The sequence below is a fragment of the Piliocolobus tephrosceles genome, chromosome 20, assembly GCF_002776525.5.
Source record: "Piliocolobus tephrosceles isolate RC106 chromosome 20, ASM277652v3, whole genome shotgun sequence".
Taxonomy (NCBI): Eukaryota; Metazoa; Chordata; class Mammalia; order Primates; family Cercopithecidae; genus Piliocolobus; species Piliocolobus tephrosceles.
This window is the reverse complement of record NC_045453.1, coordinates 11151985-11168332: the sequence shown is the minus strand read 5'-3', so window position 1 is coordinate 11168332 and position 16348 is coordinate 11151985. Positions and strand designations below refer to the sequence as shown.

General features: G+C 46.9%; 1 long non-coding RNA gene across 1 annotated transcript in view; it reads right to left on the bottom strand.

Annotated features, from left to right (window-relative positions):
* Positions 1-4720: 4720 nt before the first annotated feature.
* Positions 4721-16348, bottom strand: part of LOC111553291 — a 28907-nt gene continuing 17279 nt past the window's right edge. Inside the window, exon 2 of the long non-coding RNA XR_002734882.1 lies at positions 4721-4947. This is a non-coding gene — a long non-coding RNA (uncharacterized LOC111553291). The remainder of the gene's footprint in view (positions 4948-16348) is intronic.

Here is a 16348-nt window from a genome sequence, read left to right as displayed (position 1 = left end):
GTGCAAGGCACAATGCTAAGTGTGCATCTCAACTAATTTTAATAAGGTTCATTCTGCCTTCCAGGTGGAGACCTGGAAAATTTCCTGTGATTCCATAAATCAAATAATATCCTTTTGAGAAATTCCTTTTCTGTTTAAGTCAGTCATGGTTTCTTTCTGTTGCTTGCAACTAGGAACCCTGGTTGATATAATGCTCGTGAGTTTCTGTGTAAACGCGGGGGATACACGAACATGCATGTGTGGCTTGAGTAACTGAGGTGACCATAGGTGGTAAGAGCCACAAAAGGCAGTATCCAGGGGTCTGTCCCCAAGGGCCTGATAGTCTGAAGGTGGAGGCTTTCTTCCTGAGGGAAAAGGGAGAATGAGCACTTACAAAACCCCACATGTCTCCATATGCAGCATCTCATTTAATCCTTTCCACCAAGGAAGAGACTAATACGTGCATTTTACAGATGAAGACACAGAGGGTCAAGGTGGTTGCTGACGTCTCACAGGTACTAAGAGGTGGATCTGAAGATAAGTCCACACCCTCGTCTCCTCCCATTGTACCCACTACCTGACCCATGGGACTCACAGACGTACCTTGAGGACTAATGGATGGGAGATGAGCCAGGGGAGGGTATACAAACAGGTGAGGCACTGTGCTAGCTTTGAGCACGGTGACTTTTAAGAGGAACCCTGGCTGGGCTGGTGAGCACTACTTCCAACCCCACTCCAGCTCGCCTCCCCAGCACATTACTGGATTCTGACATGGGCCTTCTGTGGACTCAGCAAGAGATTCACCTATAGGGTGCCCCAGAGGGCCCTGCCAGCCACCAAGTGCCTACTGTGCACCTTGCCCTGTGCTGCAAGCTCCCCAAGGAGTGAATAGTCACTCCTCGTGCCCCGAACCTGCTGCCAATCCAACTGGGTACAAGGCAACCACTGTACAACGAAGGCACCCTTGATGAACTCCTACTGTTTGCCAGGCTAGGGCTGGTGCTTTCCACAGGTAATGGGACACAGTTGCTGATGACTGAACGTGCCCAGCCTCTGCTGGAGCCCTGCCTACTGGAGAGCCTGGCTTGGCCAACTCAGATCCTTCCTCTCCACCGCCCTCCCAGGAAGGGCTGCAGGGTTTTCTTGGGTTCTGGGTGCAGAATGAGGAAGAAAGGGGCAGGTCAGAGGAAGACCAAGGGTCTGGGCTTTGCTCTGGGGAGACCTCTAGAATCTACATGTGGACAATGGGCATTTTTCATCTATTTTGTTTTCTGATTTATTCTAAGAGCCTAAAACAGCAGCTGGCACATAGCACGTGCCCAATAAACACTGTTGGCTGAATGAAGGAAGTCTGGAGCAGGGGGACCTCCAAAGACATGGCAGGGACTGTGCTGAGGAAGTGGACAGTTGAACTAAGGGAGTGTTAGGAAGTAGTTCTATAGACTGTGCCTATTTCCTTCAGGAAGCTCAGAAGCACAAGTGAAGTCCTTGAGTCATTTTAACATTATTTTTGGGCCGTCAGGACTACGATCCTGTGACACCCACTACGATCCTGTGACACCCACATGCCCTGAGATGGGACCATAGGCTTACACATCAGGCTGCTGGGTTGCCACAACAATCCTCCTAAGCATTTACTGAGCGTGTAAATGGTACCAGGTGGGGCTCTAAGCTCTTTGCACATATGTATATGCATGTATACACACACAACATCCCCACGAGGCAAGCACTGTCTTTATCTCCATGTTTGGAGGAGGACTCGAGGCACAGAGAAGTTGAATAGTTGGCTCAGGGTCACACAGTTAAGTGATTAATTGGGAGTCGATCTGGTGGGCACCAGAGGGCGCCCTTGGCCTTCCACTCATCCACAGGAGTCCAGGCAGAGACAAGGGGCCAGTGAATGGGAGCCACTGGTTCAGAGAGGGCCAGACTGCCTTGTGGCCGCTGGAGGGGGGCTTCTGAGTCTGAATTTCTGGCCCCTTCTTCCAGTCTCCCTCCTTGTCTGCCCAGGGAGGAAAAGTAAACATAGGTTGTCAGCCAGGGTTCATCGGGAGGCTGCGGTTTTCCCAGCTGTGGAGTGGCCACCTCCTCCCAGCCTCCCTGAGCCAGCCATGGACGCCAGCGGGAACACATTGTGGGAAACGTCGTGGGAAAACAGCAAACCCAGGGAGTAAAAGAAAATAAAGACCGGCAGTGACGCCTCCACTCAGAGAGACCTGTGGACACCATTTGCGGTGTTTATCCAGCAGTTTTTTTCTTTCTACCGGTGTGTGCATGTATGCGTGCCTTTGTGTACATAGACTTGTGTATTATTGAGCTATGCAACATGGATATTCATTTGACAATACTGTGAAAGTTTTTCCATGTCATTAAACGTTCTTACATCACGTATTTTTCTTAAGCTTTCACATTGTTGCTGTATTTTAATTTACAAAGCTATTACCTGCAGCGCCTTTTATAGCTTGCGATTCTTTGTTGAGGTGTAATTTACATATTGTAAAATTTATCCTTTCTAGTGGGTAGTTTCTAGTTAGTAGGTTTATGAATTTTGACAAACCCATAGTCATGTAATCATCACCATAATCAAGATACAGAACAGTTCCTTCACCCCCAAAACGTCCCCGTGCCCCTTTATAGTAAATCTCTCCCACTATCCCCGCCCCTGGCAAACACTGACGTTTTGTTTTCCTATAAGAGTGCCTCTTCCAGAATATCCATATAATAAATGGAATCTTAGTGTATGTAGCCTTTTGGGTCTGGCTTCTTTCACTTAGCACAGTGCTCTGAAGTTTATCCGTGGCATTGCATCCATCAATAGTGTTTCTTTTTGTTGCTGAGTAATGCTCCATTGTGTGGATGAACCACAGCTTGTTTATCACGCACTGGTTGAAGGACATCTGGGTTGCCTCCAGCTTTGGGTGAATGGAGCTATGATGAATTTTCACATACTGGCTTTGGTGTCAACATAAATGTTCTCATATTCTTAAGAAAATACCTAGGAATGGGTTGCTGGGTCCTATGGTATTAACCTAAGCATATGCAACATCATGTTTTTTTAACATGGAAAAAGTGAACAATTTTTATTTATGATTGCCTGATATCACTATAAAAATTCATATAATATACTGGGATGCTAAGAAGACAAACTTTTTTTTTAAAGCCAGATAATACAGATAAACCTCTTGCAGTTTGGTATATATCCTTCCTCTTTTGTTATTTGTCTAAGAACATACCTCTAGATTACATAGTGAGGATTATACTGTGTCTGGATATGGTTCCATAGTCTGTGCTTTACAATTTTTCTTTCCATGTCACCACCTTAAAATCTACCATGTCAGGCCGGGCGCGGTGGCTCAAGCCTGTAATCCCAGCACTTTGGGAGGCCGAGACGGGCGGATCACGAGGTCAAGAGATCGAGATCATCCTGGCTAACATGGTGAAACCCCGTCTCTACTAAAAAATACAAAAAAAAAAAACTAGCTGGGCGAGGTGGCGGGCGCCTGTAGTCCCAGCTACTCGGGAGGCTGAAGCAGGAGAATGGCATAAACCTGGGAGGGGGGGCTTGCGGGGAGGTGAGCCCGCCCCACTCCCCCCCCCCGGGCAAAAGAGGGAGACCCCCCCTCAAAAAAAAAAAAAAAAAAAAAAATCTACCATGTCTTTTTAGATTACTCATAATGTTCCATTGTATAGATGTAAGAAAATTTATTTAAACAATTTCTTTTGTTGCATATGCAATGAAATTATTTGCTAATTTTTGGCTCTTATAAACCACATCTTTGAGATAATTTGTTTTTTTTTTTTTTTTTTTTGCATTTACAGTTATTTCTTTAGGATAAGCACTTAGACATAGACTTGCTGGGCCAAAGTGTTGCCTCTACCATTTTATTTTGCTTGGCTTTTTCCTTAACATTTTTTTCTCATCATATATGAAAAGGTGATAAACAACGCAGCCTGCGTCACAAATCCAGGAGAAAAGGATGGTCTTCCCAGGAAATGGTGCCAGAATAACTCACTATTCATATGGAAGAAAATGAAAATGATTCCTTATGTCATCCCACACATTAAAAATCCATTCCAGATGGATTAAGGATTTAAATATAAATGGTAAAACTTTACAACTTTATAATAAAATATAGGAGAGCATCTTTATGAAAAGATTCTTTAATGAAACTTAAAAAAACATGAGATTAAAAAGTTTAACCCATAAAGAAAATAGTTGACAAATTTGACTATATTAAAATTTAGAGGACCCTGTCATGAAAAGACCCCATTCAGAGAATGAAAAGAAGAGTCACAATTTGCAAGATTTGCAACACATGTGACTAACCGAAGAGCAGCATCCATAATATAGAAAAACGCCTATGAACAATAAGAAAAAGATTAATAAATAACACAATAGAAATTGGGCAACAAAAAACAGGAATTTCACAAAAGAAGCATAAATGATTTAAAAACATGAAAAAATGTTCAATCTCATTATCAATCAAAGAAGTGCAGATTAAGACTCACTGAGATATCATTACATATCCACTGGATTGGCAAAAATTTTAAAGTCAGGCTAGGCATGGTGGCTCACACTTGTAATCCCAGCACTTTGGGAGGATGACTTGGGTCCAGGAGTTTGAGACCAGCTTGGGCAACATAGGGAGGCCCCATCTCTATAAATAAATAAACAAACAAATAAAGCCAGACAGCACCAAAGGCAGATGAGGGTCTGGAGGGAGCTGGTGAACATGTAAACTTTCATTTTTAAATTTTTATTCTTAATTTTATTTTTGCATGGTAGTTACATCATGTTAGGCAAGTAAACTTTGGAAAACAGGTTTCCATCTTCAGTAAAAGTGTAGAGGCTGTGCTGTAATTTGACCATGCATGTCTATGCACTCCCATTCCCAGGGATGCCCAGAAGAAGCCTTGCATCTGGATATCAGTCACAGATACGGAGATACTCAAAGAAGCATTGTGCACCTGGAGAGAAATCAGATAGCCATTAACAATTGAACACAGAAACATTGGCTGGGTGCAGTGGCTCACGCCTGTAATCCCAGCACTTTGGGAATCCGGGGCAGGCAGATCATTTGAAGTCAGGAGTTCGAGACCAGCCTGGCCAACATGATGAAATCCCGTCTCTACTAAAAATACAAAAATTAGCTGGGTTTGGTGGCTCACACCTGTAATCCCAGCTACTCAGGAGGCTGAGGCAGGAACATCGCATGAACCCAGGAGGCGGAGGTTGCAGTGAGCTGAGATTGCACCACTGTACTCCAGCCTAGGCCACAGAGCAAGACTCTGTCTCAAAAAAGAAAATAGAAACATTGTAACATGAAGATGATCATATACTATACAGCAACCCTGCTTATCTGTGGTTCCACTTTCTGTGGTTTCAGTTATCCGCGGTCAACCTCGGTCTGAAAATAAATGAAAAGTTCCAGAAATAAACAATTCATAAGTTTTAAATTGTGCACCGTTCTGAGAGCACGATGTTTAGTCTGCCTTGCCTTGCCTTGCCTTTCCCCTGGAAACTCCAATAAAGCCTCGACCTGGTGCTTCTACCTCCTCACCCAAGGGTGTACACTCTTGTGTCTTTGCCCCTGCTTCTACCTCCTCACCCAAGGGTGTACACTCTACAGGGTGCACAGGAAGCATGACGCAGGCATCTGCACGGCTTCCTGGTGCTGCCCCCATGGCCCTCTGTGGCATTGTGTGATGCTTTGTCTTGGAATTGGAAGTAATGCATTCTTCTTTCTCTCTCTGTCATCAGTCACCCCCATATATTAACATTCCTGCTTCAATCACTGAGGCAGGGGGGTGTGATCAGGAAGGAGCATGCAGAGTGTCAGGGGTAACAGTAATATTATATTTCTTAAATGTATTGGTGAGTTCAAGGGTATTTATTGTTATTCTTCAGACCGTATATATGTGCCTTTGTCTCTATGGCATGTTCCACAATAAAAACGAAAAAAGTCCATAATTACTTTCATTTCCTACAAAAGTAACAAGTCATTGTACCAATGTTGATGTCTTAGTTTTGTAAATGTGCTATGGTGTTGTAAGACGTTAACGTGAGGGGAACCAGAGAAAAGGTATCCTGGAATTTTTCATACTGTCTTTGCAACTCTTCTGTAAATCTAAAATTATTTCAAGATAAAAAGCTGCTACAAAGCAATGCAGAAGCTGAAGCATGCAGAGCCTTGGAGGTCACTTTAAAGTGTCTGGGTTTTGTTCTCTGAGCAGTCGGGGGTCCCTGGAGGGTTTTCAAAAGGTGGGCAGGACCCGATGGGTGTGATAACATAAAATGCAACTTCTGAAGAATTTCAAATATTGTCATAGATGTGGAGGCGGAACTTCCCTGCGGCCAGATGGAGATTGCTTTGACCACAGGCCTGTGCACCCCCGGGGTGAGGCCATGGCCCCTGCGAGGCGGGGACACGTGGAGGGGAGCCAGAGAGAACACAGCATCCATTGATCAGCAGGACAGCTGTGGGGAGGGACAGACCCACAGGCCGTAGGAGGGGCCCTGGGAGAGATGAGAAGGAAACGGAAGGACAGAAGCTGCCAGGATGGGTTGGGGATTGGGAGGGAGGTCTGGGGGCTGAGAGAGGGCTGGGAGCCCCCGCTTCCTGCAAGCTTCCTGTGTCCCTCAGCCAAACCCTGAGCCTTCTCCCTCCTCAGGGCCCTTGCAGCCTGGCACCTCCTCACTCAGCAGATCTCCTACCCCACACCATGAACATACACCTGCCTCTCCTCCGTCTCTCTCTTCCTCTCCGCACCCAGAAGAGGCCCGTCCCTCCACCTGCGGCCTTGCCCTCCTTTTCTGATTTTTGTTTTTGTCTTTTCAGCTTACAAGATTTTTCATCATAAAATCAGATAAGACTCCCTCTTGATCCCAGGTTTCCCTCCAGCCACCACCCCGGGCTCCCTGCTCAGCCAAAGCTCCTCAAAGCTGCACATGTCTCCTGGTGACTCTCCACCCTCTGTCCGCTTCTTCTGCTCCCCACCCCACTTTCTACCTACAGGCCACCCCTCCTTTTGCCCATCATGGACCTCCCCCGGGCTGCCTTCTCCCTCTCCATCTCCCCGGGCTCCTCAGGTGTTATAGACCCCTTTGCTTATCATCTCCCTCACTCAGGTTATGAGTTAAATTGTGTCCCCCCTCTGAAAATTCCTATGTTGAATTCCCAACCCCCTCAATGTCACAGAATGTGACCTTATTTGAAGAAATGGTCTTTACAAAGGAACCCACATTAAAATGAGGTCATTAGGGTAGGGCCTAATCCAATAGACTGGTGTCCTTATAAAAAGGGGAAATGTGGGCACTCGTACATATGGCAAGGATGCCACTTGAACGTGAAGACGGCTGTCCACAAGTTAAGAAGCCAGCCTGCAACAGGCCCTCCCCTCACAGCCCTCAACATAACCGGCCCAGTTGACACCTTGATTTCAAACTTCTAGCCCCCAGAATGGTGAGACGATACACTTCTCTTGCTTATGGGACTCCATCAGTGGCATTTTGTTATGGCAGCCCTAGGAAAAGAACCTAGCCCGTGAGGGAGGCGAAGCCCTGTTCCCTTCACCATTTCCAGTGCCAAGAACAAAGCTTGGCGCACAGTAGGAGCTTCACAAATATTTGTGGTTTGGATATATGAAAAAACTTCTTTCCAAACTCCGTGGACACTCCTTTTGATTATCTGATAATCATTTTTAAAATATGTATTTATTAGAAGAGGAGAAAAATGTGAGATTCAAAAAGTTCGTGAAAAGTACATCTTTCCAGAGATGTTCTATGAAAGTATAAGTACATAGCTTTTGTATTAGTCCATTCTTGCACTGCTATAAAGGAATACCTGAGACTGCATAATTTATAAAGAAGAGACATTTGGCTCACGATTCCACAGGGTGGACAGGAAGCAGGATGCTGGCATCTGCTTGGCTTCTGGGGAGGCCTCAGGAAACTTATAATCGTGGTGGAAGGTGAAGGGGAAGCCAGCACTTCACGCGGCTGGAGCAGGAGGAAGAGAGAGAGCAGGGAGGTGCCACACCCTTAACCAGATCTTGTGAGAACTCACTCATTATACCAGAGGGGATGGTGTTAAATCATTCATGAAAACTCTGCCCCCATGATCCAATCACCTCCCATCAGGCCCCATCTCCAACCCTGGGGATTACAATTCGACATGAGATTTGGTGGCGACACAGATCCAAACCGTATCAGCTATCGTGTGTTATGTAATTGGGGAGCCTTTAAAAAGCTTCCACAAATCTTTGTGAATGAAACATACTGCTGAGAACTTCATGTTTACACTTTGTTTGTCTTGGGGATGCCAGCCTCAGATGGTTCCCAGGAACCCCTGTCTTCATGAATATCCCCTCCCACACTGGATAGGGCTGACTGCACTAAGACATTGTGGAAACAGTGACAGTGTGTGACTTCTGAGGTTAGGTCATGAGACACAGTGGCCCATGGTGCTCCCTCTGGGATCACTCACTCTGGGGGAGGCCGGTCACCATGCTGTGAGGACACTCAGGCAGCCTTGGGGAGAGGTCTGCAGGATGAGGAACTGAGGCCTCCTGCCAACACCAGCACCAGCTCATCAGCCATGTGAGTGAGCCATCTTGGAAGCAGATCCATCAGCCCCTGTTGAGCCTTCAGATGACTGTAGCCCTGGCCAGCAGCACTGTGACTGCAAACTCATGAGAGGCTCTGAGCCAGAGCCACCCAGCTAAGCCATTCCTGAATTCCTGGACCACAGAAACTGTTTGTTGCCACTTTAAGCCCCTAGGCTGGGGAGTCATTTGGTACCTAGCAGTAGGGAACAAATACAACCTTTCTTTTAATTTAATTGTGTTTTTTTGAGACAGGGTCTTGTTCTGTCACCCAGGCTGGAATGCAGTGGTGTGATCTCCGTGCACTGCATCCTCGACCTCCCAGGCTCTGGTGATCTTCCCACCTCAGACTTCCCAGTAGCTGGGACTACAGGCATGCACCACCATGCCTGGCTAATTTTTGTAGTTTTTATAGAGATGGGGTTTCATCATGTTACCCAGGCTGGTCTTGAACTCTTGGGCTTAAGTGATCTGCCTACCTTGGCCTCCCAAAGTACTGGGATTACAGGCATGAACCATTGCACCTGGCCTCTTTTAATTTTTATTTTTAGAGATGGGGGGATCTTGCTTCATCACCCAGTCTGGAATGCAGTGGTGCAATCTTGGCTCACTGCAGCCTCCACCTCCCAGGCCCAGGTGGTCTTCCCTCCTCAGCCTCCTGAGTAGCTGGGGCTACAGGCATGTGCCACCACACCTATCAAATTTTTGTATTTTTTGTAGAGATGGGGTTTTGTCACGTCGCCCAGGCTGGTGTCAAACGCCTGGGCTCGTGATCTGCCTGCTTTGGCCTCCCAAAGTGTTGGGATTACAGGTATGAGCCACCGTGCCTGGTCCTCTTAAACTTTTACTTTTAGAGATGGGGTCTCATTCTGTCACTCAGGCTGGAGTGCAGTGGTGCAATCATAGCTTACTGTAACCTCAAACCCCTGGGTTCAAGCGATCCTCCCACCTCAGCCTCCCGAGTAACTGGGACTACAGACACATGCCAACCTTGCAGATAGATCCACATTAGTCTGTTAAGAGAGGTGTCATTCTGTTTACTGTCTGCCAACATTCCAGGAACATATTTTCATCCTTGATTTAGTAGGTCTGGGGAAAACCTTAACATTGCCTGTCTCTTTCCCACTGAATCATCCTTTGAAACTCTCTCCTCATTCTCCCTGGGGCCTAGACGACTCCCTGGTTCCCTTGTGAGCTTCAATTCCACCCTTTAAACCCTGGGGGTTTCCTGGGTTCTGAGGTTCTGTCCTGGGCCTCCTTATCTCCCAGTTCAATAGTCACAAACCACGGCAAATGACGAGTGGGTCAGGCACTACTCCCAACCCCCCATCATGATGACAACTCCTCAACCTCCTTTCCGGCTCAGATCTCTCTGGAGCCCCAGATCGTCATCCCCAAGACAGGGATGTCCCATAGGAGCCTCAGGTTCAGGCGTTCAAAACTAAATGTGTCTTTTCCCCAGTCCTGCTCATCCCTGTTTGCCTCTGTCTAAGAGATGGGCCTGCCTTCCTCCCATGGCCTCCCATCATCCTGACCAACCCAGCAACAGCAACCAACCTAGCCCTATGGGTTTGCCTCCTTGATAGTTAGTTCAGCACCCCCATTTTTCCTCCTCAGCGCCCCATGCCCTCCATCCACCATCCAGGCCACCATCACTTCCAGCCCGGACCACATAACAGATGCCTCACTGGCCCTCCTGCTGCCACCTGGTCCATTCTCCACATGGAAGTCAGAGGAACTTCAAAATCTAACCTGGGGCGTGCCCCCTCATCTCTACTTAAACCTTTTGCTGACACAGGGGCCAAGGGAGAGCCTTCTCCTTGGCCCCCTAAAGGTTCTCTGAAAAATCACCTCGCAAAAGGCACATTAACTAGAGAAAAGGTACACAAATTTATTTAACATGTGTTCATGGGAGTCTTTAGAATGAAGACCCAAAGATACAGAGGAAATTGTTCATTTTTTGCTTATGTTCAATGAAGTACAAACAGCCATGTAGAAATACGACTGGACAAAAAGGGTCTAATCTAAAGCTGATAGACTGAGTGGGAAAACCCAGCACGGCCTGCCTGTCTAGATTCTTGTTGGTCTCTCTGAGCAGTACTTCTTCCTTCTGGGGATGGAGCAGGACCTTTTCTGGAATGGGGGTCTTATGACCTACAGTCAAAGGAAAGATCATTTCTTTATGGCCAGTTTTTATACAGAAAGTTGGAGGGAAAGTTAGAGTAGTATTTTTAGGTTTTATGACTAGCTTTGGGGAGAAGAGGTTCTGGTTTCTACAGCCCATGTTGTGGAAGAACGATTCTAGTTTCTATGCCTAGCCTTCAGGAATAGGACTGAGAGCTAGGAGGGCAGGAGGGAGTCAGAGAAGAAACTCGCTTCTGAGGCCTTCATTTCTGTTTTCTAAGTCTGATATGGTTAGGCTGTGTCCCCACCCAAAATCTCATTTTGAATTATAATCCCCATAATCCCCAAGTGTCAAAGGTGGGACCAGGTGGAGGTTTCCCCCATACTGTTCTCATGACAGTGAGTGAGTCTCACGAGAGCTGATGGTTTTATAAGTGGCTCTTCCCCCTTTGCTTGGCACTCACTCCCTCCTGCCACCCTGTGAAGAAAATGCCTGCTTCTCTTTTGCCCTCCACCATGTTTATAAGTTTCCTGAGGCCTCCCCAGCAATGTGGAACTGTGAGCCAATTAAATCTCATTCCTTTATAAATGACCCAGTCTTAGATATTTCTTCACAGCAGTGTGAGAACAGACTAATACAGTAAATTGGTACCAGGAGTGGGGCGCTGCTGTAAAGATGCTAAAAAATGTGAAATTGACTTTGGAACTGGGTAACGGGCAGAGGCTGGAACAGTTTGAAGGGCTCAGAAGAAGACAGGAAGATATGAGAAAGTTTGGAACTACCTAGAGACTTGTTGAGTGACTTTGACCAAAATGCTGATAGTGATATGGACAATGAAGTCCAGGCTGAGGTGGTCTCAGATGGAGATGAGGAACTTTTTGGGAGCTGGAGTAAAGGTCACTCTTGCTATGCTTTAGCAAAGAGACTGGTGGCATTTTGCCCCTGCCCTAGAGATCTGTGGAACTTTGAACTTCAAAGAGATGATTTAGGGTATCTGACAGAAGAAATTTCTAAGTGGCAAAGCATTCAAAAGGAAGTAGAGAATAAAAGTTTGGAAAATTTGCAGACTGAGGAGGCAATAGAAAAAGAAAAGCCCATTTTCTGGGGAGAAATTTAAGCCTGCTGCGGAAATTTGCTTAAGTAACCTGGAGCCAAATGTTAATCACCAAGACAAAGGGGAAAATGTCTCCAGGGCATGTCAGAGACCTTCATGGCAACCACTCCCATGACAGGTCCTGAGGTCTAGGTGGGGGAACAGTTTTGTGGGATGGGCCCAGGCTCCCCCCGGCTCTGTGAAGCCTTGAGACATGGTGTTGTGTGTCCCAGCTGCTTCAGTTCCAGTCGTGGCTAAAGGGGCCCAAGGTATCACTCACGTCATTGCTTCAGAGGGTGAAAACCCCAGGCTTTGGTGGCTTCCACTTAGTGTTCAGCCTGTGGGTGCACAGAAGTCAAGAATTGAGTTTTGGGAGGCTGTGCCTAGATTTCACAGCATGTATGGAAATGCCTGGATGTCCAGGCAGAAGTCTGTGGCAGGGATGGAACCCTCATGGGGAGCCTCTGCTAGGACAGTGTGGAAGGGAAATGTGGAGTTGGAGCCCCCACATAGAGTTCCCACTGGGGCACTGCCTAGTGGAGCTGTGAGAAGAGGGCCACTGTCTTCCAGATCCCAGAATGGTAGATCCATTGACAGCTTGCACCATGCACCTGGAAAAGCCACAGGCACTCAATGCCAGCCAACTAAAGCAGCTGAGAGGGGGGCTATACCCTCCAAAGCCACAGGGGCAGAGCTTCCCAAGGCTTTGGAAGCCCACCCCTTGCATCAGTGTGACCTAGATGTGAGACATGGAGTCAAAGGAGATCATTTTGGTTTACTTAAAGTTTACATGGTAAACTTAAAGGTTTAATGACTACCCTATTGGATTTCAGACTTGTATGGGACCTGTAGCTCCGTTGTTTTGGTCAATTTCTCCCATTTGGAATGGGTGTATTTACCCAATGCCTGGATCCCCATTGTATCTAGGAAGTAACTAACTTGGTTTCGATTTTACAGGCTCATAGGCAGAAGGGACTTGCTTTGTCTCAGATGAGACTTTGGACTTGGACTTTTGGGTTATTGCTGGAATGAATTAAGACTTTGGGGGACTGTTGGAAAGGCATGATTGTGTTTTGAAATGTGAGGATATAAAATTTGGAAGGGGCCAGGGCAGAATGATATGGTTTGGCTGTGTCCCCACCCAAAATCTCATCTTGAATTATAATCCCCATAATCCCCACATGTCAAGAGCAGGACCAGGTGGAGGTAATTGGATCATGCAGGCAGTTTCCCCCATGCTGTTCTCATGATAGTGAGTGTGTCTCATGATATCTGATGGTTTTATAAGGGGCCCTTCCCCCTTCACTTGGTACTCACTTCATCCTGTCACCCTGTAAAGAAGGTGCCTGCTTCTCCTTTGCCTTCTGCCATGTTTGTAAGTTTCCTGAATCCTCACCAGCAATGTACAACTGTGAGTTAATTAAACCTCTTTCTTGAATAAATTACCAGTCTCAGGTCTTTTCTTTCTTTCTCTTTCTTTCTTTCTTTCTTTCTTTCTTTCTTTCTTTCTTTCTTTCTTTCTTTCTTTCCTTTCTTTCTTCCTTTCTTCCTTTCTTCCTTTCTTTCTTCTTTCTTCTTTTTTTTTTTTGTGACAGAGTCTCACTCTATCACCAGGCTGGAGTGCAGTGGCATGATCTTGGCTCACTGTAACCTCCTTCTCCCAGGTTCAAGCGATTCTTCCGCCTCAACCTCTTAAGTAGCTGGGATTACAGGCCTGTGACATGATGCCTGGCTAATTTTTGTATTTTTAGTAGAGATGGGGTTTTGCCATGTTGGCCAGGCTGGTCTTGAACTCCTGACCTCAAGTGATCTGCCTGCCTTGGCCTCCTGAAGTGCTGGGATTACAGGCGTGAGTCACTGCACCCAGCTGGGGATTTTTTTTATAGCAGTGTGAGAATGGACTAACAAAGCCCCAACGCTGGCTTCTTACACTTTACAAAAAGAAGAGGAAAGATAATTCTTAGCATGTCATGTAAGGTCCTTTTCTGAATTGGCCTCTGCCAACCTGTCTCCGGCCTCACCTTGCTTAGGCCTTAGGACCTTTGTGCTCGCTGTTCCCTCCTCCTTGAGCGTACCTTACCCAGATGCTTTGCCACTCACTGCCCTGTCTCCTTCAGGTCTCCACTAAGGATATGTTCATCAAGAGGCCTTTTCTGGCTACATGTCATGAAATAGGAGCCCCTTACTCCACGTTATTTCCCCCCTCAGCACTTACCTCCTCATGAATATTATGCCTTGGTTTGCTTATTGGTTTGGTTTTTTTCTCCTCTTTCCCTTAGAATGGAAGAGCCATGAGGGCAGGGGCTTTGTGTACATTTGCTCATGGTGCCTAAACCCAGTGCCTGAATAGGGCCCTGCATACAGTAAACACTCAGCAGGTGCGATAAACTTCTTGCCTCTTCCTGCCACACAAATCTGGGCTCCTGCAACACTGAACTGCTTTTTGCTGCCGTCTCACACCACTCTTACCTCCAAGTCTCTGCCCACGCTGATCCTCCTGCCTGGAGGGGCCTTCCTCCTTTGTTTTTCAAATTTTCATTTAATTAAAAAAAAATGTGTATATATATTTTCCAGAGATGGGGTCTCACTCTGTTGCCAGGCTGAAGTGCAGTGGCACAGTCATAGCTCACTGGAGCCTCAACCACCTAGACTCAAGCCATCCTCCCACCTCAGCCTTCCAAGTAGCTAGGTGCACACCACCATGCCCAGCTAATTTTGTATTTTCTGTAGAGATGAGGTCTTGCTCCTCTGGTCTCAAACAAACAAGTTCAACCAACTCCTTGCTCAGGCTGGTTTCAAACTTCTGGCCTCCCAAACAACCTTCAGCCTCAGCCTCCCAAAGTATTGAGATTATAGGCATGAGCCGTAGTGCCTGGTCATTTGCATATTCCATGGCTCCTTTAGGATTCTACTTGTGTTGTCACCTCCCCTAGGCATCCCTCCCTGACTATTTCCCCTCTGCCTGGTCAAGTACCCTTCCTGGGCTCCTGCAGTATCTCAGACATCTCAATTGCAGTACTCATCATTGCACTTTTGAAGGATGTTTGTTGTTTACATGCTTGCTTGTTGTGAGCATCCTGTGAGCAAACTCCCGCCCTGGTAAACCCTTGGCAAAGGGCCTGAAGTAGTCAATGCTGAGTGAATTTTTTATGAATGAATGAATGAATGAATGAATGGAGTTAGCTTGGGTTTGGCCATAGGTCTTATTTAGTGACCCTGAACAATCTCTGTCCCTCTCTGGGCCCCAGTTTTTCTCAATCTGTATAGTCAAGCTGGGTCTACCTAACCATCTGTGTTTATTAACACTGCAATTCTGGTCTCCTAGCCCCTGGGGTTCTAATCCTATTGGGGGAGGCAGATGTCTGCCTGGATTGCATCCCCATGGGTCATTCTGATGTGGCAACAGCTGGATCCATGAAGACCTGTTCCCACCCTGCAGACCTCAGACTCTGCTTTATAAGAAGCCAGGTGAAAGGAGCACATGTGGGCTCCTGGAGGACAGTCTTGGAGGACTCCCTGGGATGGGGGAACTCAGGCAGGAGAAAAAGTGACCGCCTCCAGCTTATCCCTTTCCCTATCAGGGCTGCGGACTGAAAGGGGGGAAGAAAAACAAGCACAGCTGCACAGGACAATTTAGCTCTTTCACCGTGAGTTAAGTTCCCAGCCGCCTGTTGGGTGAGGCCGCAGCATGACCCCGGCCCCCTCCGTGGCGCCACCGCCATAGCATCTGCCCAGTTTTTTTCATACTGTAAGGAAGAGGCCTGGGGTGTCCTTGGGTGGCCCCAGAGTTCTGAAGTGGGGCCATAGAGGGAAAGGGGCCGTCCCCGTGGGAAAGGAGGGAGAGGAAGCTAGAATGTTGGGGAGGGAGATAGCTCAGTGCTGAGAATCCAGGGATGGGAGGAAGCTGAGCTAAGCTGTGGCTGTTTGGGGTGTGTGTGGCTTGTGGAGCCCCTCTACTATTTTTTTTGTCGAGATCTTTTTTGCTTTTTTTTGCAGCTGGACCACTCTAAGAGGATGTGGGCAAATTGCACAAGCCCTCAGGGTCCCCTTTACCTTCTCTGTGAAACAGGTGCGGCAACTCTGATGATGCTGTGAAGAGGCCAGTCAGGTGTTTGCCACTCCCAGCATGCTGTGTGGCCCTGGAGAAGACAGTTACACTCTCTCTGAGGACATCTTTGCAAGGCAGGTGGGGGCAGAATAGAGATGCCTAAGGCAGCCTGTATCTGAAGCGCCCCATCCTTACACAGCATATCAAGACTGTGTAGTATTAACACAATTTATTACTGTTGATGTTGGCCTTGATCACCTGGCCGAGGTCGTATTTGTCAGATTTCTCCATGGTAAAGTTACTTCTCCTCTTTCCCATGCTGTAACTTTTGGAAGGAAGTCACTATGTGCAGTCCACACTTTAGGAGTGGAAGTTGTTTATTTATGCTCTATCGCCTTGGGGGTGAAGTATCTACATAAACTATTTGGAATTCTTCTGCATGGGAAATTTGCCTAATCTCTCCCACTTACAGTCATGTGCCGCATAATAACACTTCCGT